This window comes from Lycium barbarum, chromosome 2 (genome assembly GCF_019175385.1).
Source record: "Lycium barbarum isolate Lr01 chromosome 2, ASM1917538v2, whole genome shotgun sequence".
NCBI lineage: Eukaryota > Viridiplantae > Streptophyta > Magnoliopsida > Solanales > Solanaceae > Lycium > Lycium barbarum.
In genome coordinates, this window is record NC_083338.1 from 49,985,504 (window position 1) to 50,012,275 (window position 26,772).

The window sequence follows — 26,772 nt, forward strand, 5'->3', positions numbered from 1 at the left end:
CTTGGAGGATATGTTAAGAGCATGTGTTCTAGATTTTGGTGGAAGTTGGGATGACCATTTACCTCTAATAGAGTTTGCATACAACAATAGTTACCATTCCAGTATCCAAATGGCTCCGTATGAAGCTTTATATGGAAGGAAGTGTAGATCCCCAATTGGATGGTTTGAAATAGGAGAAGTATAGCTAATACGCCCTAAGCTAATTCAACAAGCGGTAGAAAAAGTCAAGGTGATCCGAGACCGGTTATTGACAGCCCAAAGTCACCAAAAATCTTATGCGGACATCCGCCGGCGAGACTTAGAATTTCAAGTTGATGATTAGGTATTCTTAAAGGTGTCACCAATGAAAGGTGTGATGAGGTTTGGCAAGAAAGGAAAGTTAAGTCCTCGATACATTGGACCCCATAAGATTATCCGCCAGGTGGGTCAAGTAGATTATGAATTGGACTTGCCTCAAGAACTTGAATTGGTCCATCCGGTCTTCCATGTCTCCATGCTCCGCAAGTGTGTTGGATATCCTATGAAGATTGTCCCAATAGATGATGTTCAAGTGACAAAAAAGCTAGCCTATGAAGAAGTGCCCATTGCCATATAAGACAGGCAAGTACGGAAACTTCGAAATAAAGAAGTGGCCTCAGTCAAAGTCTTATGGCGAAATAACAACCGAGAAGAAATGACTTGGGAAGCAGAAAAGAGTATGAAATCCAAATACTAGCACTTATTTCAGCCCATAGAAGAGATCCACGATGAAACATCAAGATTATGAGGTATGTATGCTTTCTTTTTATGCATATGGGTCGTGTGTGGCCCACTTATATTGCTATTGTGGTGTAGCCCTGTGAGGCAATTTTATTGTGGGCTGTTGTGACAGGATGGTAGTGCCCTATTACAGGGGAAACTCTGGCAAAATTTTAGTAGAATTCCCGAGTACTTAACATTCGAGGACGAATGTTCCAAAAGGGGGGAGAATGTTACACCCCGGAAATTTTTCGTTAACGTACAGTGAATAAACTAATGAAGGGCACGACGTATACGATGTTTTAGTAAGTAAGAAGTAACGTTTGATAATTTTAAATAAGATTTTGAAGACATTTGAGGTGAGAGACGAAAGTTGTTAAGGAAAGCAAGGTATATGTTGTGTCGGAAAGGATTTACGAGTAACAAGTTAATGATGATTTAATAAGTTCCTTGGAGAAGAATTATAACGTCCCTTAGATCGTTAATGAGGTGTTAAACAAGTATCAAGAAGGTTCCATAAGTATTGGAGATCAAACGAAGTGACGAGAACAAAATCGGAGAAAAGATGGGTTCTACGGCCGATTATACGGTCCGTATAATGTTATACGGTCCGTATAATGGACCGCAGAATCGTCAAAGTGAAGTCCCTCACTGATGGGATTATACGGTCACTTATACTGACCGTATAAAATTATACAGACCGTATAATGTGCCGTAAAATGAACACACAAGTGAGAAGTTGACAGGGTGATTTCACGGTCACTTATACGGACCGTATAAATTTATACGGACCATTTAATGTGCCATCAAATTGAGACAGAAAGGGGTGCTTGCCGAAGCAATTTCACGGTCACTTATACGGACCGTATAAATTTATACGGACCGTATAAGTGTCCGTATAATTTCGTCGGGACAGATTTTTAATTTATAAAAAGAGCACCCAAGTTCATTAATTTAATTTTATTTTCTCTCTCCATGACTCAAGAGCTCTCTAGAACTTTTCAAACTCCTCATATACAAGAATCCAAGTGAAATCAATGATTAACTTCATCAAACCAAAGGAAACAAGTGCAAGACACTCACTAGGGTTCATTTAAGGCAAGAAATTTCATGGGAAGTGGAACTAGGGTTTTTCTCAAGTGAAGTATTTCCACTTAAAGTTCAATCCCACACCATCTAAGGTAAGTTTTATGGTATTTCTATGTGGTTTAAGGTATTGAAAAGTTGAAACACTTGGATTGTAGAAAGAGATAGAAAATGGGTCATGAATATGGGAATAGTGCCATTTTTTAGTAGTAGTTTGGGGTGAATCGTGAATATTGATATGTTGTGAGTGTAATTACGTTATGAGTTCCCAGTCATGCATTAAGATAATAGTATGATGAGAATATGCTAAGTCTATGAGATGTACATGATGCTATCACACCGCGCCTACATGGTCGGGCAGACACCGCTAAAGTGGGCAGCGTATACACCATGTCTGTCACGACCCAGCTAGGGGCCGCGACGGGTACCCGGAGCTAGTTACCGAGCACCGCTCACTCTACTACTTATCTTGCCCATCTAATATTCTTTTATCAATTTACATACCAGTTGTAGGAAAATCATAATTAACAAACATAAATACTTTATATACAATTTCCTTTCGGCCATCAAAATAATATACATGCATATGAAAACGTCTTGTGAGACCATCTAACCCACACTGCGTATCTACGAGCCTCTACTAACATACTGTATATACATGGACGGAACAAGACTCCGTCATGCCCAAAATATACATATATACCAAAAGGATAATCCTAAGCACCTCCGGACGATGGAGTGCTTTCAACCAGCTGACTGCTACTGAGGATCTGGGCCAAGCTCTCCTCTCTGTCTACCTGTGGGCATGAACACAGCGTCCGAAGAAAGGACGTCAGTATGAATGTTGTACTGAGTATGAGAAGCATAAACAATGAAAGAAAACATCAACAATATAGTGATAACATCAACATGAAATATCTGGATCTGTCTGATAATCATAAAGGAAATCATGCGTGCCATCTTACTCATACTCATCCTCATAACATACATGCATCATATGCAAGATGCCCGTCCATGTCGGAATGGTGTGATAATCAATAATATTAGCCCGCGTCCAGGCCTCCCGCGTCCGGGGTACTATCTCATGCCGCCCACTAGTGGTGTCTGCCCATGCCAAAGGGTCATGGTGTATCCGTATAGCTGCCCGCCTTGGCGGTGACTGCCCGGCCAACTAGGCACGGTGTGAAATGCTCATGTCATGCTTATCATAAAATGCTCATAATAATAATATACTCATCATAAAATACTTATCTCATTGTAATACATGCATAAGGCTCAAGATCAACTTTACTCTATCGGGGTGACGTAAGGTCGTGATCCCCCGATTACATTATGGAACAACTATTGATACTCTGCCTCACCTTGAAGGAACTAGTACATAAGGTGAGTGTAAGCGATAATTAACATCATCATTATACTAGCATCATCATATCGTATTCCTCATCTTATATAGACATTAAGGAGTTAGACTCTTAGCCTTTTGGACTATAGGAACTCATGAAGAGAATAGGAATTTCGTGCTACAAGATTCATGCCATCAGAAAGAAGGGACTAGCCTCACATACCTTGATCGTTTAGCTAAGATATCGCTCACTCGTTCTCCTTCAATATCGCGTCGTTACCTTCATAAAGAATTCATATCAACATTAGCATACTAACTACAAGAACGCGTCGCTAATTCTAGGAGAAGTCGGACAGCGCTTCTCTTGTTTATACTATTTTTCCCATGTTTTATATTAACTCCCAACATTCATAGCAGTACTCACAATATCGAGATCAACAATCGTCGTTTACGTACATTTAGCAAAATCCACCATTTTCCTCCAATTTCCCTCATAATTAGCCTTATGACTCGTCCTTGAATTTTCATGCGTTTAACGCTTGTTTCATGATATAAACATCATTTATAACGTATTTGTACTCACAACACTCTAATATTCGTAGTTCAATTCCACTATCATTCATTCATGTCACTATTCACTTAATAATGACCCATTTCTATGTTCTTCTACATTTCAAGTGTCTAAGCCTTTCAATGCCTTGAACAACATGAATATATCATGGAACTTACCTTGGATGTTGGTTGAACAAGTCTTGAGTTGCAATACTTCACTTTGGACAAAACCCTAGTTTCACCTTCTTGGGAATTACTTGACTTAGATGATCCCTTGATGTGTTCTTGCACTTGATTTCACAGGTTTTGTGTTGTTGATCTTTAGCTTTCCCTTGATTCTCTTGGATTCTTATGGAGGAAGTATTTGGAGAGTTCTAGAGTGTTCTTGAGTTGTATGAATGAAGAATGGAATAAAATGAGGCCTAAGTTCCTTTTAATAACTCAAAAGCTGATGTTTAATGAATTTTTGTCGGGACGAACAGTGGTCGTAAACTGCAGTTTACGGACCGTATTTTGATTTACGGGTCGTCCACTGTGGTCGTATTTAAGCATTCCAAAAACAGAGAGTTTGGCTGGTGGACATGGCAGTTTACGACCTGGTTTACGGTCCGTAAATCAGTTTACGGCCGTATTCTGGGTCGTTTTTAACCATTTCAACACTTAACGACCTGGTTTACGGTCCTTGCATTTTCATGCGTTTCACGCTTGTTTCATGATATAAACATCATTTATAAAGTATTTGTACTCACAACACTCCAATATTCGTAGTTTAATTCCACTATCATTCATTCATGTCACTATTCACTTAATAATGACCCATTTCTATGTTCTTCTACATTTCAAGTGTCTAAGCCTTTCAATGCCTTGAACAACATGAATATATCATGGAACTTACCTTGGATGTTGGTTGAACAAGTCTTGAGTTGCAATACTTCACTTTGGACAAAACCCTAGTTTCACCTTCTTGGGAATTACTTGACTTAGATGATCCCTTGATGTGTTCTTGCACTTGATTTCATAGGTTTTGTGTTGTTGATCTTTAGCTTTCCCTTGATTCTCTTGGATTCTGATGGAGGAAGTATTTGGAGAGTTCTAGAGTGTTCTTGAGTTGTATGAATGAAGAATGGAATAAAATGAGGCCTAAGTTCCTTTTAATAACTCAAAAGCTGATGTTTAATGAATTTTTGTCGGGACGAACAGTGGTCGTAACTGCAGTTTACGGACCGTATTTTGATTTACGGGTCGTCCACTGTGGTCGTATTTAAGCATTCCAAAAACAGAGAGTTTGGCTGGTGGACATGGCAGTTTACGACCTGGTTTACGGTCCGTAAACCAGTTTACGGGCCGTATTCTGGGTCGTTTTTAACCATTTCAACACTTAACAGAAACTTGAGATTTTTGACTCAATGAAAGACGATTGCACTATACGGTCCGTAAATCACTTTACGGGCCGTATAGTGCCATATACGACCACTGGGTGAAAATTTTTCTGCAACTTTATTATTTCCAAAAATGCAAAATTAGTCATTCCCGACTTTGTAAAACACCATACACTCAAGTCCTTCATTGTTCTACTCATCACACAAGTACGGAAAAATTTCCGAGGTGTAACAATGTCTAGATGGCATGGGCAGACACCACTAGTGGGCGGCATGAGATGATATCCCGGACACGGGAGGCCTGGACGCAGGCTAATGATTTTCACACCGTACCTATATGGTCGGGCAGCTTATACATATATGCATACATGATATGATGATGATTATGAAGTAAGTTAGCATGCAGTATTTCAGTTTTAAGTGACAGTCAGTTACAGATTGCTCTTCACTCGATGTCTCTGTATTTCATTGATACATCATTATTGTTTATGTCTTACATACTCAGTACAACATTCGTACTGACGTCCGTTTTCTTTGGACGTTGTGTTCACGCCCACAGGTAGACAGGGAGACGGTACAGATCCATAGGAGCTATCAGCAGATTTATAGGAGCACTCTATTATTCCGGAGGTGCTATTTGGTTCAGTCTTTTGTGTACATATACATATTTTGGGCACGACGGGGTCCTGTCCTGTCGATATGTCTAGTACTCCAGTAGAGGCTCATAGATACGCATGTGTGGGTAGTATGGTCTCACGATGTTACTATTGAATTTATATATATATATATATATATATATATATATATATATATATATATATATTCTTATTTTGATAGCTTAAGGGCCTATGTATATAAAAGTAATTATGTTTCCAAATGAAAAATGGTTTTCCTATGATTGAGTATATAATTAATGAATGTACGTTTAACGAGTATGATAAGTAATAGAATGAGTGGTACTCGGTGGTTAGCCCCGAGTACCCGTCATGGCCCCTAGTCGGATCGTGACATGTCTTTTCAAACATGCCTTTTTTTTGCCTAGATTCTGTACTTGTAGTTGTTGTGACTTTTGGTACATTTGCAGATGAAATCAATATAATTGTGTACTGAATTGATTACTATCCTCTTTGCTAATTTCTATTGGGCAAATTACTCTGTCATTGTGTTTCATTGCTGGTTGTACCTTAATTACTTTTCGATGATGCCAAAAGGGCAAAGTGTGTGGTTTGTGGTTGTAGCCGATGAATTAGCAATGTTGTGATCAAAAGGGGGGAAGGACTGCAAAAATGTTTAGCGATGATTAGCAATGTTGTGATTAAAAGGGGGGAAGGACTGACATTAACGGGATTATTCTGTGTGCACCACACTAATGAATGATATAGTCCTCCAGTCTATGTTTGAATCCTGTTGCTAAGATTTATTATGCTTCAAAACTGATCTATATCACAGGGGGAACAAGTGGGACTTGATTCTCAGGAGGAACATTGTGTCAAAGTTCATCATAATAAAAGGGGGGGGGGGGGGGGGGGGGGGGGGGGGAATTGATAAGACAAAGTGCATTCTATGTTTTGATTATTGTCAAACTGCTGAAGTAATAGAAAGAGACCTAGTTTGCTATTTGCTCCTTCTATACATCGTACAGTCAACAGCAACAGCTATAAAGCTGCACTGCTAATTGTACAACTATACAGCAGTGTTGCGGCCTATCCCTTAAGTCAAACATGGGGTGAGTGGTCTCTATCTCACCCACATGTTCCCCAATATATATACAACTTGTTCCAACATATTGAGCAACACTTGAAAACCTAAACCACCTTGTGCAAATCCTTGCCTCCACAAGTTCTCAAGTGCTCTCAAGAACAAAGCCACTTACAAGTTGAAGAACCTGATCCAAACACCAGATTATGTCTATGTTCTTTAGGTTTTTGTGAGTCAATCCTACTTGGGGAGATTTGATTGATTCTGAATTCTTTAATTCAGAATAAAGGGGCTCGCTTTGTTCATTTGTTCTCTACACTGTAAACCTACTCTTCTTTCAAGAAGTTGTTGTAGGTAGCTTAAATTCTCAGTAGTTGTTATGCAGTTTACCTATTCAATCTATTGAACGGTACCCTTGGCTAAAGTTAGTTAAGTGTATTAGTTGGTTTGGCTAGAGTTAGTCAAACATAATTGTGTTTGGCTAAGGGTAGTCAAGAGTTATACCTTACAATAGGTGTATTATAAGGGTGAGGGATTTATGTGAGTTAAATTCCTAGATTGCAAGAGGTTGTAATCTGAAGTTGCTCGGTGTTAGTGGAGTTGAAATCCTACTTGGTAGGTCGTGGTTTTTAATCCCTTGAGTAAGGATTTTTCCACGGTAAAATCTTGTGTTATTTACCTACTACACTGTCTGAGAGAACTGGTAGACGACCAGGTCTCTCAATATACTATTTGATGGGACGCACTGCTACTATCAAAAATATTTTTACAACTTATGACTTCGAATATGTATTCTTATGACTATAAATATTTGTTATATAAAAATAACAATGGGAAGTTCAAATAAAATTATTTTAAATTTTAAAAGTATCATACTAATTTATCCCCCTCTCATGGACCAGAATTTAGCTCATATGAGGAGCTAATGACTGAATTTTGCAGAGAATACAGAATACCATGGAAGGGTAATTTGAGATCTATCGGTATAAGTAGCTAATTCAGAGAATATCACGTAAATTGATCTATATTTCAACATTAAATAGGAAACTAATGCCTTTTGATATTGTGAAACACCACTTATTTTTAAAATAAAATATCATTTATTATGAAACAAAAGGAGTATCATAATGTGTCTCCTTTGTCGCTTACTTGTAATGCTTAATTGTTTCTTGAAGTGCATTTGTATTTTTCTTTTTCAAAATTTTATTGAACTCTCTGATCGGAAAAGATGGATTGCAACTAGCAGACAGTGAGTCCTTGAGATTAAAAGTCCAGTGCGTTGCATATTTGTAATTTACTTCCTAAATCAGCTCCTTCAGTGTGCTGCATATCTGTCATTTGTATACCTTCAAACCTGAAGCTTTAGTCTATCAAGAATTTAATGGAGCTACTTAGTCATTTCTTTTTATTATTATTTAATTTACATTCCGATTTTGCCCTTGTGAAAATTTTAATAAAGAGTGGTTTCATTATTTTGCAAGAAAAAAAGGTGTAAATCACAAAAGATGACATGCATTAGGGGTGCAAAACGCAACAAATTCAATACTTCACATATTGGTAGGGGGAGAGAAGCTTTGAGTAAATAAGTTATCTTTACTTCTTTTGGAATTGAATAATACCAGACAAAAGAACAAACAGCAAAAACTCTAAGTGTAATCGACTCTTAACTCTAGTTAGAGCCGAATCTCACACCTATAAGATGTAAAATGATAGTTTTATAGTATATCATTTACCATTAATTTAACCTCTAGATTGCTTATTAGTTGTTGTCACAAAAATGAAATAGATTTAAGAATATCATGTATGTTTGTTTCCACACTACATAGAGGGACATCATAGAAATTCAAATTATATCATCACAATAAAAAAATAAAAAAAAAAAAAAAGACAAACTTCAATACTAGAACTAGTAATAATTCTCTATCTAAAAATTTCTTTCCTCCTCTCTTAATGTCATCAAATGAGCCCGATTAACGATAACAACTCCAACCCCATCAGTTCTTCCACTCCTCCTCTCACCGGTAACCAAATACCATCCCCCCACAACCAAAGATTTCATTGAATTTCGACAAACCACAAATCAAAACAATCATAATCCAAAATCACAATTAAGAGAGTAATAATCACATGCAATTCCAACTAGCAAAAATTGGTACTACAGAGGATCAGGTGAAGATCAATGTACCCCAAAGCACCCCGGTTAATGGGAAATCAACTGCTGGAGGTCACAGAAGTAATGATAATAAGGGGAATAGAAGAAATAAGCAACAAACGATTTCTAAACTGATGTTTGCTGCTATGATTTTTTTTTTGGTGAAGGAAAAGTTTTATTGATCTCCACGAAACAACTTACAATTTCAAAGAGTTCAGCCTCTTCCCTACATCTACGTATCAGCTATACATTAGCAAAAACTGGAACATAAACAACCTATCTAAGTATGTCCTCTATCCATCCTTTATCAGTGTTGTTATATTTCCTCTTCAACAATATATCCTTTCTAATGAAAGATCAAGAAGGTCAAGAAATCCAAGAAAACCAAGAAGCACAAGATTGAAATTCAAGAGCAAGAAAGTCTAAGAAGCTCAAGTTTCAAGATTAATTTCTTCCAAAAATGGGAATTCTTGTTTCTTGAATCCTTTTCTAAATAGGTTACTTGTTTCTTGATTTTTATTATAGTAGGGATATAATTTCCTATTATTAGAAGAATCTTTGTCCTAGTTCTAGTAGGATTCTAGTTTTCTTCATTATTTTCCTTATAGAATAGGGATTTTGCTTTCCTTGTTTTTAGCTATTTCTTTTCTAGAGTAGAATAGAGATTTGTAGTTATAAAAGAAGAGACCCTAGGCCTATATAAAGTGTTCTCATGACTTGTAAAGACATAATCCACGTTTTTGAGCTTAAACCCTTGTTTGCAATAGAGTTATTTTCTCTATTTGGTGTTTTTTTATCGTTGTTTTTTGTTCCAAGCAAGGTGGTGGTAGTCTTTACCGTGTTTTCAGTTGCGTTGGTGATTCTTTATCACGTTAATTGATTTCAAGTGGTGACTTAGGGACTCTTTAGGTTCTTGTTCATTCAAGAACGCGTTTCTTGATTGACAATTCGTTCTAGTTCATACCCAGAACCTTAACTTTCTTTTCATCGTCCCGATCTCAATATTTACTTGTTTTAAACAATTCAATAGTTATTTTCATAGTTCAGATCGTCATCTTTCATCTTGTTTTACAATCACCTAATTCCAAGACATATAACCTGAGATATGTCTGTTTCTTGAAATCTGCCCATCAAATCGCTTCAAGAACAAGATCCTGGTCGATTGGTTTTTTGTTAACTAGAAGAATCACATCAATTTGGTATCAGAGCCTGTTTCACATCAATTTGGTATCAGAGCACAGTTTTCGAATATCATGGATTATATGCAAGAAAGAAAAGGGTGTTGGGTTCAAGAAGATGAAAAACTATGGAAAAATGATTCTCTTTTCCGCACTAGATGTATCTCCCATGGCAAGGTATGTTCGATAATCATTAATAATGAGAGTCATGTGAATGTTGTTTCTGAAGAGATGGTTCCTAAACTTGTCTTGTCAACAAAACCTCATCTATATCCTTACAGCATAAAATTTGAGAATGGTGATCGCTTAGAGGTAACTCGTCAATGCTTAGTTTCTTTTTCTATTGGCAAAATATATAAAGTTCTTGTTTGGTGTGATGTAACAAAGATGGATGCTTGCCACCTATTACTTGGAAGACCATGGGTGTATGATAGGGGTGCTAAACAAATATGATGAAAATCGTAATACCTATTCTTTTACAAAGGATGGACGAAAAATTAAGTTGGTTCCCTTGAATCCAGAAGATGTTGCTAAAAACTCTAAGTATGTTGATGAATCTTTTGTGATCAAATTACAAATCATTGGTGCCATAACTATGAAACAACAAATGGATGAGGAGAATGTATTGGATCCACAAGTGGAGGATTTACCTCCAGAGCTTGATGAGGATCCATTGGAGCATCCAACTATTTGTGAGATTGAGTTTCCACAAAGGGATTTCAAAAAGAATACAGATTTTGTTTCTTACTCCACACCAACGCATATTGCATAGGACCAATAGTCTATGAAGATTTTGAAGAGAAAGAGAATGAGTTGCTGAAAAAATAGTCTGTGGTTGAAAGTTTAATATATGACGTAGTTCGAGCAAGAATTATTACTCAAAGGATGAACCTTTGCAAGAATGTGTCAATTTAAGATCTCTCAATTTCATTGAGGTTAATGGCTATAACCATGTCAAATCTGGGAGTAGCAAAATTGTCAAGGAATTCTTAAGAAGACATGATTTAATCTTCAACCTTGATCCAAAGGTAATTGAATTCGATTTATTCAAAGGTTTTCATGGCACTAACTCAGATTTTTCATCCAAACACCGCATAGACACAAGAATTTTCAAGATTCATGAAGATCAAAAGGACACAAGTTTTGATCATGGCTTAAACATTGAAGATCAGTTTAAGATGATATTTTTGAGAAATCATGTTATAAAGTTACTATTAAGAAAGTGGAATTTAGTTCGTCCATATGCAAAGCTTTCTTTCAACATGATGAAGCTTTATGACAAGCTAGAAAAATGTAACTTAGAGCCTGGTGAGTATGGGTTGTTCCATTTTTTATTTTTTTTTTGCTAATCTTTTGCCATTTATGAAGCCTTTAGACTCGAGGACGGGTCTTTCTCAACAAGGGGAGAATGATGAAAGATCAAGAAGGTCAAGAAATTCAAGAAAACCAAGAAGCACAATATTGAAATTCAAGAGCAAGAAAGTCCAAGAAGCTCAAGTTTCAAGATTAATTTCTTCCAAGAATGGGAATTCTTATTTCTTAAATCCTTTTCTAAATAGGTTTTCAGTTTCTTGACTTATATTATAGTAGGGATATAATTTCCTTGTAGTTGTTAGGGTTCATATTTCACTGGCGATTAGCGCTCGGAAAGCAACTTCGAACTTGTTGGTACTTTTTCGGACTTTGTTTTGAAAAGAGTCGCCACCTAATTTTAGGAAATTAGGAAAATCAATTTCGAAGGATTTATTAATATATAGTGAAAAAGTCTTCGTAATCCAAAGTTCTAGATAAGTGTTCTGGTAATTCCCAAGGAAAGGTGTTAGGCACCCTAATATTAAGGATCTGTACTATACGATTGACCTTCGAATTCCAATGTATGATTATTTGCATGAACTGTTTGTTTAGTGTTATTTTCCTGCATTATAAAGTCTGTCATTTTGCATATCATATATGAATTGAATGTATTCCCTTTATATATATAGGGTATTTAGGTTCGGATTTATAATATCCGAATATAAATAATTTCATTTTATATATAAGGATAGTTTTTGTTATAAAAGATGTGAAGAATTTTGTATACTTAATTGAGAAATGTAAATATGTTTTTTCATGCATAACTCATACATGGTTCGGGTTAATCCGTTTAATACATTTTTTAGAACGACTTTCTTAAAACTTGGCATATTTCGAATGCAGATTTGTTTATAAACAATTATTAAATTGTATTTGTTATCTGGGCAAAATGGGCTTGTTTAATAAAATCATACAACTAAAGAGGTCTGATTCCTTCTGGCTCGGCCCAAACCTTTTTATAGTTTTTCTTTAAAACTTCATTGAGCTTGGCCCAACGCGTTTCTTTCCTTTTACAATTAATCATAGTCAGCGGTTTACAGCCCAAAATTTCACCAATTCCTTTTAATTATTCGGATTCTGGATCCAAAACTTTTTCGTTATTTTTACTAGATCCATACTTAGTGTATTTTGAAGGGAGAACTGGTCTGGTTTATATATATATATATATATATATATATATATATATATATATATATATATATATAAAGAAAAAACAAGTCAAAGCTTTAAATGTTTTTACTTGTTTTCACTTATCCATTCTAAAAAAAACTGTATTTAAAAAAAAAAAAAAAACATTTTTTATCTCGAAAAATTATTTACACTAAGCAGGTCTAAAAATCCATTTTTGGGGACCTAAATTCGGCTAAACGGCATAAGCACCGTTGTTCTAAGACGGCTAGTTCAAACAATTAAAGATTCCAATATAATATGCGAGCTTTTACAACTTTATACAAATATAAATATATAATAAAACTGCATTTTAAAGCTAGCAAAAATAAAAATAAGAGAGAAGGAAGACTAGAGGCGTACCAAGCCCCTAGTTAGCCATTTTCACCCATGATCAGGCCTTCTTTGCGCCTTTAACAATATTAGCTTCCATTTCTTTCCTCGAACTTGATAATCTTTGAAAGAATTTTCCTATTGGACCTTTGGCCCAATAGGGTGGCTGGACGGACCTAGGCCCAAGTGGTCGTGAAGTAAGGAGAAGGAAGAGAGGCACCCGGTTAGTTTATATTTACTGAACTTATCACGTAATTGACTGGGCCTTAATGACGAAGATACAGCATTGGGCCTTAATGGCAGAGATTCAGGCAACATGGGGGGGAGGGGAGGTATCACTATCCGTATCCCTGATGCCTTTCAAGATCAAAAAAGGTTTCATGAAACTTAGGCATGGCAGGCTATCGGGGGGAAGGCTAAACCAACCTCAAGGTTGCCTTAATTTCTCAGCCATACACAGCAGCAGGGAAGAAGAATGATAGAACAATATTCATACTCAACAATAGCATGGTCTAGACAAGATGCGATGTCTTAAAATAGAGGACAGCAGTTTGCAGTTAAAGAGCATAAGCATAGTGTAGACAAAACAAGTTGAGACACGTAGATATTGTATAAACAGAAGCAAACTGAAACACATTGATATAGTATCGACAGAGGCAAACTGCAAGTCTGATACAAAGTTGCCCACACAATGGCCACAATATAATGGACAATGTACATGACTTATGGACAGTCAAAGCAAACACACACATAGCTAAATCATGGCATTTCTTAAACTTGGATGAACTTTTACAGGATGCAATAATACGCAAGAAAGCATTGTTTATGACTTTAATGGACATAGAATTGATAGGATCAGATTCCCTAGCTGAAGCAATCACTTACAGAATAGGTAACACATGACAAATAACTGAGCTCTAACTACTGTGACACCAGTAGAAGCAAAGTACAAATAGATCTAAATATGCAAGGGAGACACGGGAAGGATCAGGGCCTTTCTGAGCCTAATGACCACCAGCATGATGCAACACTATCTTAAGAGTAAGCAGTTGCAGACAAGGCAAGTAACCATGGTGCAAGCAGGGCCAAATACAAGCAATGTCAAAATGTTCTAAGTCCAAATGACCTTATGTAAGATATACAGTCTTCTGGGAAACAGTAACTATATTTGGATATACATACTATAAGCAAACAGAAAGCAAGTAGTCCCAAACATGTGCAGAAGGTGCAAAATTATCACTATAGATTCCAATTGATTTCATTATGACAACAAACATGGATCAAGAACAATATGAGTCACATGAAGGATACAAGTTCAGAATAGATAAAGGAAAGGATGTGAGAAGAGTGATGCATGCTTCTTATTTGTGTTCTTGAAGATGGGCATTCTATGATCTTTCAAAGGTACAACAGCTTAATGTTCAGAATTTTTAAATACCTTTTAGACCTTCCCTATTTTATACCCAATATAAATACATATATGCAATTAAGCTTTTCATTTAATTTCAGCAAATCATTCATTAGGCTATCTCTGTTTCTAGTTTTACACCCTTGAGTCTATATGATTACAAAGGCTTCATACAGTAGGCTTGCCATATAGGCCATGGAAGTGCCATGGTGCTCTTTATATGGAGGGAAGGTGTTATGAACTAGACAGTTTCCTGGTTCTCCCTTAACCCTCTCTCTAGAACACCTTTTAAAAAGACTTATTCAGCTCATGTGGCTTTTAGCTTACTATTAGTCCCTGGTGATCATAAGGACTCTGCTTTAAGCTACTTGTAACTAAATGTTCACATAGGTGAAAATACAAGCAGGCAGGATCATTCAAGCATAGATAGGGATTACTTTCATATCTAAAACCTAATTGAGTTCATATAAGGACATAAAATGAGTTAAAATGGCATAAGATAACTTTCTAGATCATTTTAACCTCACAGAGGTGTCACAGACTATTCCTAAGCATTGAAAAGACCCAATCATATCATAAATATCATTCCCCTACATCTCAGAGGTATATATCAGTTAAATAGCCAAGCAATGATAACTAAACATATAACCAACATTCCCAGAAGTACAAGCAAGCAGAAACAACTGAGTAGTGGCACTATATTCATCTCAATCAGGCCAGCAGAACCCAGATCAAGGACTTCAAGCAATTTGAATATGGATGTAGCATTGTCACAACCCAAATCACGGATTATGCCGGCACCCTCACTAATCCCCCTCAGTCCCCTACATCTCAGAGGTATATATCAGTTAAATAGCCAAGCAATGATAACTAAACATATAAGCAACATTCCCAGAAGTACAAGCAAGCAGAAACAACTGAGTAGTGGCACTATATTCATCTCAATCAGGCCAGCAGAACCCAGATCAAGGACTTCAAGCAATTTGAATATGGATGTAGCATTGTCACAACCCAAATCACGGATTATGCCGGCACCCTCACTAATCCCCCTGGTGGGCGAACCCTTCCCCTAACTACCTCAATTTCATACAACATACGGAATAACAATATGTAAACGCACTCCAACAGTTTAAATATTGAAACCAATGCGGAAGAAATACTTTTAATAAGAAATTCCCAAAACCTGGTCTAGACCTGTATAAGAGCTTCTAAGAAGTTTACAATTTGAAGTAAATAACAGACTCAAACTAGATACGACTTCTGTTTAAGGATAAGGAACAACAAAAATCTAAGAAGAGACTCTAGGTTGCAAGATCTCAAATAGCTCACCCAAATGCCTCTGACGAATGTCTCGAAACTATCGAGAGACTTCTAATATCACTTGAAAACAACTCTACACTCCATAAACAGTGTAGCAAGAGTAGTATGAGCACAACACAAGGCTCGTAGGTATCGTAGGCCGACAATGGTTAGTTCACGCATATAAACAAGAAGCAACTAACAAGTAAGCGGACAAGTTATCAAACACAATCACAACTCTAGCAAATATGGAAGTCTTGCAGTAACAATAGTCACAAGGGATTTCAATATCCCAAGTTATAAGCCTAGGTTGAAATCTCTAAACCTTGAGCCCATCAAGCCTCTAAAATAAATACTTACAAACAACAACAACTCAATAATTCACAATTCAAGAATCAATCAGAGAATGTGCCATACAATGACATGAATAACAATTCAAATGGAGTGCAATGCAATGCCGTGCTATGCAAATGCTATGCAATGTAGTAGTCACCTCTCATTCTCCACTCTCGTACACAAATGCTATGGAAATGCCTCATAGCTATGACCCATGGGGGACTCGTGAAGTCCATGTACCACTCGTGCTCTCCGGAAAAAACCTTGGAGGCTATCAATTTCTCTCAATCTCCAGCAAAGACCCCGGAGTCTCTCAGTCACTCTCAATCTCCGACAAAGACCTCGAAGCCTCTCAATCACTTTCAATCTCCGGCAAAGACCTCAGAGCCTCTCAATCACTCACCTCACCATCAGGACAATATAAGAGTAATATGGAAGCATGTCATGCATGATATCAGTCTCAACAATATCACCAATATGCAATCAACAAGTACAAGTCATATTATTGTCCACTGTTCAATCATCAATATTACCCTTCCCTTTCAAGAGATGAGTGAGCTAGTATGTGACATAGATAGAACTATGTGATAATCATATCAAATAACACATGGAATATGGGATGCATGCCTCACATGAAATAAACCTCAATAATCTCCGCAATCACAGGTTCCACCAATTCATACTATGAAATGTGATTCAATATTCAATTTTCAATAATAACCTTCCTCTTCCATATGACAAGTGAGATAACAAGAGAGAGATAGAAAATTATGTCAAGTGCATGAAATCACAACCATTGCGACAAGCCCACATAACAATATCACAACAATGGCGACAAGCCTATATAACAGTATCACAATAATGGCGACAAGCCCACATAACAGCTCACAATACCAACCTAGATAGAATTCACCTTCACACCATGACCCAAGGCCTATCATCCTTTCCTGTCAATCACTACTATCTACATACGTTTCGCTAACCGAAGTCTAGACATAAAGTAAACCGTAACCTACCTCAATGCCGAATAGGAGCCATAAACTCTCATGCCAAAGCTTTTCCCTTCTGGAGTGCTTCCGAATAGACAAAGTATATCAAATATATAATCTACGTTAGAATATAAATCTAAGAACACTCATATTGCTATACTTATATTCGAAACCCAAAAACTCACCCCGAAAGGTGACCATGAGCCCACAAGGGAAAAACTAAAATTTTCTTTAAAAATCATTTTACTCATAACCTAAGGGTCCTATATTCAGAAATTAGTCAATTCCATCCACAAATGGACTATCAAATCATAAATTCTCATTTCTTAAGACTAGGGGTCAAAACTTTCTACCCCAAAATCTTAACTTAGGATTAAAATCTAGCTTCCCACATCTCAAATACTAGAAATTCGAAAGTGGACTTATAATCCGATACCCTAATAATCAATTACGTGTACCCACTATATATTAAAAGAAAACAAATTGTGACTTGAGAATTATAAGAAAAAGTGAAACTGAAATAAGTTACCGAAACAGTAACTTCAATCCCGAATTAAGATATGCATAACCTTAACCTATAACATATTCATCCATTCTATCCTATTTCTCAATGATTAGCTCATAATTGTCTCATCATTAGCCCATAATCATTATATTACTCAGTTTGAAAACTAACAAATGGGCTCCAATTGTTGCTGCCTCTAACTTGTTCATTTCCATTTCTTTTGCTGGTGAAATCGTCACTTCTTTGTGATAATATACAAAGCTAATAAAAGTTCTTTTATACTTTCACATGTGATAACAACCGGATGATTTGTGATGGTATAGTATTATCTAAGCTTTGATAACCATTATTGTGAAATGATTGCATAATCAACAAGTATAATTTAGTCAAAGAAATATAACTCCATACCCAATGTCCCTAAGATTTACTTGCACGAGAAAAATTCCCTTTCAGTTGTTTGCCTCCATTGTAATGTCAAAGTGTTCCTCTTCCTTTCTTTTTCATGCCAAGATTAAATATATTTATTTTGGAACCCTAGACCACTACATGTATGTGTCTTGAGAAGTGGGTCTGGCCTAATAACTTATCATTATAGCTTTCCCCAATTCACTTAACTTTTTTGTGCACGTTAAAACTTTTACACACCGTCAAATACGTTATTTACCAACTTATACCTTATATGGGCGCAACCACTATTCCTATGAATAAACTATTCATACTCATTAAGTAATTATATAATCATACCACCAATCCCCGCAAGTGAAGAATATTATTTCCAAGCTATGGAAAGGATAATTTGGGGAAAAGACGCCAAAACGACCAAATTGCGGGAAAATAAATACATAAACAGTTAAAATAAATAAACTCATATTATACTGGAATCCTTATGGTTAGAACCTTTAGGTCCCCAGCAGAGTCGCCACCTGTTACCGTTCGCATTTCGCAGGCAGGGTTAGCGCTCGGAAAGCTACTTCGAACTTGTTGGTGTTCTTTCAGACTTTGTTTTGAAAAGAGTCGCCATCTAATAAGAAATTAGGAAAATCAGTTTCGAAGGATTTATTCATATACAGTGAAAAAACCTTCGTAATCCAATGTTATAGGTAAGGGCTCTGGTGATCCCCTAGGAAAGATATTAGGCACCCTAATATTAAGGATCTGTACTATGCGGTTGACCTTCAAATTCCAATGTATTCGTATTTGCATGAACTGTTTATTTAGTGTTATTTTCCCGCATGTATACAGTCTGTCATTTTGCATATCATTTATGAATTGAATTTATTCCTTTTATATATAGAGGGTATTTAGGTTCAAATTTATAATATTCAGATATAAATAATTTCCTTTTATGTATAAGGATAGTATTTGTTATAAAAGATGTGAAGAATTGTTTATACTTAAGTGAGAAATGTAAATATGTTTTGTTCATGCTTAACTCATACATGTCAAAGAAACATGTCAAAGCTTTAAAGGTTTAAAGGTTTTTACTTATTTTCACTTATCCATTCTAAAAAAACAGTATTTAAAGAAACAATTTTTTCCATTTTTTGTCTTGAAAATTGATTTACGCTAAGCAGGTCTAAAAATCAATTTTTGGGGACCTAAAATCAACTAAACGACATAAGCACCATTGTCCTAAGACAGCTAGTTCAAACAATTAAAGATTCCAATGTAATAGGTGAGTTTTTATAACTTTATACAAATACAAATATACAATTAAACTACATTTTAAAGCTAGCAAAAATAAAAATGCAAGAGAAGGAAGACTAGGGGCATACCAAGCCCCTAGTGTGCCATTTTCATCCATAGTTGGGCCTTCTTTGCGTATTTAACAACATTAGCTTCCATTTCTTTCCTCAGACTCGATAATCTTTGAAAGAATTTTCCTATTGGGCGTGGCTGGACCTAGGCCCAAGTGGCCGTGAAGTAAGGAGAAGGAAAAGAGGGACCCAGTTTGTTTATATTTACTGAACCTATCAAATAATTAATAGTATTTATGCAAGAAAAATACACATATACATACACAGGTTTAAAAAAAAAAAAAACAGAGACAAAGATACAGCATTGGGCCTTAATGGCAGAGATTCAGGCAACATGAGGGGTTGGGGGGAGGGTTGTCACCATCCGTATCCCCGATGCCGTTCAAGATCAAAAAAGGCTTCACGAACCTTAGGCTTGGCAGGCTACCGGGGGCAAGGTTAAACCAACCTCAAAGTTGCCTTAATTTCTCAGCCATACATAGCAGCAGGGAAGAAGAATGATAGAACAGCATTCATACTCAACAATAGCATGGTCTAGACAAGATGTGATGTCTTAAAACAGAGGGCAACAGTTTGCAGTTAAAGCGCATTAGCATAGTATAGACAAAACAAGCTGAGACACATAGATATGGTATAAACAGAAGCAAACTGAAACACATTGACATAGTATAGACAGAGGAAAACTGCAAGTCTGATACCCATGAGGATGATACAAAGTTTCCCACACAATGGCCATAATATAAAGGACAATGTATATGACTTATGCACAGTCAAAGCAAACACACACATAAGCTAAATCATGGCATTTCTTAAACGTGGATGAACTTGTACAAGATGCAATAATATGCAGAAAGGCATTGTTTATGACTTTAATGGACATAGCATGGGTAGGATCAGATTCACTAGCTGAAGCAATCACTTACAGAATAGGTAACACACAGGACAAATAACTGAGCTCTAACTACTGTGACACTAGTAGAATCAAAGTACAAATAGATCTAAATATGCAAAGGAGATACAGGAATGATCAGGGCCTCTATGATCCTAATGACCACCAGCATGATGCAGCACTATCTTAAGAGTAAGCAGTTGCATACAAGGCATGTAACCATGGAGCAAGCAGGGCCAAATACAAGCAATGTCAAAGTGTTCTAAGTCCAAATGACCTTATGTAAGATATACAGTCTTCAGGGAAGAGTAACTATATTTGGATACACATACTATAAGCAAATAGAATGCAAGCAGTCCCAAACATATACAGATGGTGCAGAATTATCACTATAGATTCCAACTGATTTCATTATGACAACAAACATGGATCAAGAACAATATGAGTCACATGAAAGATACAAGTTCAGAATGGATAAAGGAAAGGATGTGAGAAGAGTGATCCATGCTTTTTATCAGTGTTCTTGAAGATGGGCATTATATGATCTTTCAAAGGTACAGAAGCTTAATGTTCAGCATTTTTAAATACCTTTTAGACCTTCCCATTTTATGCCCAATTAAAATACATATATGCAATTAAGCTTTTCATTTAATTTCAGCAAATCATTTATTAGGCTATCTCTGGTTCCAATTTTACACCCTTGAGTCTATATGATTACAAGGGATTCATATAGTAGGCTTGCCCCATAGGCCATGGAAGTGCCATGGTGCTCTTTATATGGAGGGAAGGTGTTATGAACCAGACAGTTGCTTTGTTCTCCCTTAACCCTCTCTCCAGAACACCTTTTAAAAAGACTCGTTCAGCTCATGTGGCTTTTGTCTTACTATTAGTCCCTGGTGATCATAAGGGCTCCACTTTAAGCTACTTGTAACTGAATGTTCACATAGGTGCAAACACAAGCAGGCAAGATCATTCAAGCATAGATAGGTATTACTTTAATCTCTAAAACCTAATTGAGTTCATATAAGGACATAAAATGAGTTAAAATGGCATCAGATTACTTTCTGGAACACTTTAACCTCGTAGAGGTGTCACAGACAATTCCTAAGCATTGAACAGACCCAATCATATCATAAATCTCATTCCCCTACATCTCAGAGGTATATATCAATTAAACAGCCAAGCAATGATACTAAACATATAAGCAACTTTCCTTGAATTACAAGCAAGCAGAAACAACTAAGTAATGGCACTGCATTCATCTTAATCAGTCTACCAGAACTCAGATCAAGGACTTCAAGCAATTTGAATATGGATGTAGCATAGAGGCTTTTATTTTTTCAATACTGGAACACCTCTTGCACTTAGACATTTAACATACAGACATTGTTTCAGATCAATCCTAATTGGTCTAATCTTAAGACCTCCATGTTCCCCCTGTTTTGACTTTATTTGACTTCCTCTCTTATAGTTATGTTACTTAGTCAGATTACGCTAGGTCCTGTTTATACCATTACACACATACCCTAGATAAGTTTTAAAAAAGGGCTTCACAATCTCCTCTTAGATTAAAGTTGGTCCTATTTAGATGCATTTGACCTTACCCAAGTCCTCTCAAGCATCTTACCCAAATCTCAGGATTTGTTTAGGCATGCTTCACCACATTAAGGTCTTTCAAAGCTTGTATATAACACCTTACTAGCACTAGATGTGATAAAAAATGCACAGACAAGCATACTTGGATCAAGCGAATAAATCTAAAGGTCCAGGAGACTCTGATTTGATTGTCACACTAACAGACGCTTCCTATTCAATTCAAAAGACACACCACAGTCCCATCTAGCATATATCATTCCTTTTCTATGATTAGACACAAAGGATTTAGAGATTCAAACTAGATCAAGCAGTGTCACTTAGAAATTACTCAAGTCATATACTATTAAGTTCACAATTAAATATCCTCCCATCAAGAGAGCAAAGGATCAAACAAGGTCCCTATTAGTATTCAGCAGAGAAATCTGAGTTCAAACTTTACCAATGAATCAAATCACCCCTTAAGCCAACTACACAGTGCTACACTAATCATTTAAGCAAATAGAATAAAGATTAATCTAAGTATATTAACAATAAGCCTGGTTCAACCTCTAACTAACTTAAACAGGAATCATGCTTGAACAAACTAACCACTAATCTAATTACCAAAATGTATCATACCATAATAAGGAGGACATGAATGAAAAAAAAGGACAACAACAAGATATTACCTTTTGTTGGTGCAGCCTATGTCAAGAATGGATCTTGAAGCCATGTGCTTCCAATCTCAAGACTCATCCCCAACAAGGAAAAAAAAAGAACAAGTAAATGAATATTTTAGACTAGTGAGCCTCTACTTTTAACAGTTAAGTCTTAAAAATAATTTAAACTAAGAACTCGAAACTTCAGAGCTATTCACTCAAAATTCAAGTTATGAGAGTTCAGAACTTGTAAAATAGGGAGGGTTGGGATTCTATTTATAGAACCCCAAAATTCTTCGAAAGACTTAAAACACCGATGTGGTACAGAACGACTTTTTAGATGAAAAATGTGAGTCTATGAAATTAACGGCTAGATGCTACAAAGAAACGAATGTCTACGATCAGATCTATATTATTTTGTATCGGTCTGAACCAACAACTATGGACCAATAAGAAATCATGAAAATAACAATGTGATACAACAACAAAAACACAAAAAATTGCAAGTTTGACTCAAAATCAAAAGAAAGAGTAAAAGTAAAAGATGCATTACCGTGTTTGGATGAATTTGAGCAAAAACAATATTGAAACATTAATTGTTGTATGAAAATAGTTGTGCAAGGATTGCAAAAAGCTTGAGGTCTCTGCGCTATTGCCATTTTTGGCATGGAGAGAGAAGGAAAATTGGGGCGACACTAGGGTTTTTTGGGGAAAGAGGAAAAGGGAGAGAGGAATAGGCTTTAGGAGTCGTTTGGTATGCTAATGTGGAAATGAGATAACGAGAGAGAGTATTATGTAACGACCCTTCCGATGGTTATGAAAAATGTAGGATCACCCAACACATAGAACCTTCCTAAGGGTAGTACAAACTAATAGAAACTCAATTTTATAAGTCTAAGAACTGAAAACTTGATTTGTTTATGATTGTTGTTTTATTTTATTGAGTCTTTCGGGGGGTTGACGTAGAAAATTATAACTTCGTTGGGAATTCCGAGGTCACGGGTGGATTCATATGATGTTTTTATGTATATGTGCATGTTTTGTTTGTGTTTGTGAAGTCTCGGATGAAATGTTAGGTGATAGAGGGGAAAACTAGGAAAAAATCAAGCTTACTGCCTAAATAGGACCACGGCGGCACCGTTATAGCGGTGAGCCCCTCACCGCCAGCTGTCAGCCATGGTCTATGTGTCTGCTGTGTGGGCCATGTGCCGCTATGGCGGTACAGCGATAGCGGAACAGGGGCCGCCATAGCAGTGGTTAAGTTTTCATTGGTCCGCTATAGCGGGCACTTGACCGCAATAGCGAGACCACTGCAACGGTAAATTGACCGCCACAACAGTTGACCGATTGTAGAATGTCGTGTTTTAAGAAAATTAGTCCCACATTCTTTATTCATAATACTCCAACATAGTTCCCTACAAGCACCTAGGGTGAAATTCCAAGCTAGGACAAGAAAACTCTTGAGAGGTAAGTCTCGTCTATCCCTTTCAATCATTCCGTATCATCCTCATGATTATCATCCCTTTTATGGGTCTTCCTTGGAGAAATTTTTAGTAGTAACCCTAGGAATTAATAAACCTTCTATACTAGATGGGTTATGGTGGTTATCACTTATTTATCATCTAATGGCTTGGGTTGACTCCTCTTAATCATGAATTGCACCATTAGAGCCATGAACTAAGTAAATTGAGACCTAGGGTTCTATAAAAATGGTAGTTTGACCATTAAAACTATTTGTAGTTGGAATGTTGATGTAATATTGTTATAATTGGATGATTAGTGATTACTAAGGCCTTTGTTAGGTTGCTTTACACCTAGAAAATCATTCACCCATTGGAATGGGGTAAAGGGAAGGGTATTCTTGAATTGATATTTGTAATTAGAGTATTTGTGACTCATTGAGCATTCTAAGTGCTAGACTTTGAGCGTTCCGAGGCTTTACGGAAGGGAAAAGTTGTAGCAGAGTGACTTGAGTTGTTCCAGCTCTACGCTGAGGTAGGTTATGATCTACTTGAGTTAGACTTTGATTAGTTGATTGTATGTGTTGTGAATTCATTAGGAGAAAGCATGTCTAGTCTTCATGCATGATATTGTGTGGTTGAACTCTTATGTGAAATTGATTGAGTGATTGTGTAGGCTTCGTGCCACTATTCATGTATGTTGAATCTATAGTTGATGTGATTGTGATGAGAAGTTAATATGATCTTCTGGGTGATGTTGTGATACAAAATGATGATTTGAGCATTGATAAAAAGACAGCAGGAAATACCGTTACGTACAGCTATATGGAAAGGCACATATGTGACCTATATTATGGCTCGTGGTCCAACGTTCGTTCCGAAAATAAGGGATACATTGATGTGGCCCGCATCCGAGGTCTTTCCGGAGTGGAGGTTTATGCTCGGGTCCGATGAGTATCCGAAACGAGTGGTACATGGACACCATGGGTCCCCTGCATGTCATGACTACTGAGCAATGACATTAGTTAGCATGTGTGTACAGTGATTATGGTATTTGTGGTAGACTTATTCCCTTTTTGTGGTTTTCTGTTAACTGAGTTCTTCATATTTTAGGTGACTTGATTGGTGATTGTCTTTAGTTGACCTGTCATAGTTTATTTATTTCATGTATGTTGGTTGGCTTGTTTATTCTATCGATTTTATGAGATATAGATGATACAAATCTTAGTCGGCCTATGATATCTACTGGACATAGTTTTTTTTACTGATATTACCTTGCTCCATTCTTTTGAGTGCAGATTGTGATACAGAGATTGCTACATGTCCTCACATCTAGCGTTGAGGACGTTGCTGAAACATTTAGTGTCACATCCCGTGTTTTCGTGTGTTAGAAAGCCTGCAAGTTAAAAGGCATAATAGGGGAAATGAGGTTACCCCCAAGCTTATAGGTGGTTAGGATGAAGTCCCAAAATTATTTAAGATTCGAAAATGGAATGACAGTAATTGGAAATAATATTTTGTGTGTACCAAAATGGGTTATGGACTAGTGCTATGTCACATAAATCATTGACAAGTGGCACAAATGGGATATACATGTACAAAAAAGTAAAGTAATGAAAACACAAGGTGTAGCTACATAGACTACACATATCACATAGCATTTGATGACAAAATGAAAAGGGGCCCAACAAATGACATATGTCTATAGTGGAGGGCCCTTCTTAAAACACTTATACCCCTTTGTTGACTTCTTATCTAGATAAAGAGAATGCTGCACGTTTTTATAGATGTATAGGACATTACATACATATTTCATAACATCCAAAATTGAGGATAATTTCATTACAAAGATATGGGCAGCAACTGATACATACAGGTATATATATACAATAACAACAACATACCCAATTGAATCCCATAGTGTGGGGTCTGGGGAGGGTTTAGTGTACGCAAACCTTACCCCTACCTTGGGAGGTTGGGAGGCTGTTTCCGAAAGACCCTCGACTCAAAAGAAAACAAGGGAAAAGAGTCAGATATAGACAAGCAAATCAAAGCAATGCGAAAATGAGAGATAATAAGAGCAAAGAAGTCATGATAAAATAGCATGGAAAGACAAGACCCAACACATAAAAGCATGAATCAAAGGGCAATACACAGTAGAGCAAAACTACTCCTACTAGTGCGAAAGAAAAGTAAGACTACCTAATATCTTTCTATCCTAATCTGAGTCATCCACAACCTCCTATCTAAGGTCATGTCCTCGGTAATCTGAAACTGCGCCATGTCTTGCCTAATCACCTCTCCCCAATATTCCATAAATCGATTTTCTTCCCTATGAGTTATAGTCTCAATAAGCAAAAGATTTCAGTTGCTTCTTTGGCCTTCCTCTACCTCTCCTAAAACCGTCCATATCCAACCTCTCACACCTCCGCACTAGAGCATCTATGTCTCTCCTCTTCACATGCCCAAACCATCTCAGCCTCGCTTCCCCCATCTTGTCCTCCACCGAGGCCACTCCCTTGTCTCGGATGTCCTCATTCCTGATCCTATCTCTACTAGTGTGCCCACACATCCACCACAACATTCTCATTTTTGCGTCTTTCAACTTTTGCACGTGAGAGTTCTTGACTGGCTAACACTCTACCTCGTACAATAGAGTCGATCTAACCACCACTTTGTAGAACTTGCCCTTAAGTTTTTGTGGCACTTTCTTGTCACGCAGCACTCCGGAAGCGAGCCTCCATTTCAACTGTCCTAAACCAATATGATGTGTGACATCATCATCAATATCCCTATTATCTTGTAAAATAGACCTAAGATACTTGAAACTTCCTTTCTTTTGGATGACCTGGGTACCAAGTTTCACTTCCACGTCAGCCTTCTGAGGTACGCCACTGAACCTGCACTCTAAGTACTC

General features: G+C 36.8%; 1 long non-coding RNA gene across 1 annotated transcript; it reads right to left on the reverse strand.

Annotated features, from left to right (window-relative positions):
* Window positions 1–15,522: 15,522 nt before the first annotated feature.
* Window positions 15,523–23,184, reverse strand: LOC132626490 (uncharacterized). The gene is made up of 2 exons (XR_009577340.1): window positions 22,426–23,184; window positions 15,523–19,417 (listed from the first exon to the last, which is right to left on the reverse strand). It is a non-coding gene; the product is annotated as an uncharacterized LOC132626490 (long non-coding RNA).
* Window positions 23,185–26,772: the final 3,588 nt, after the last annotated feature.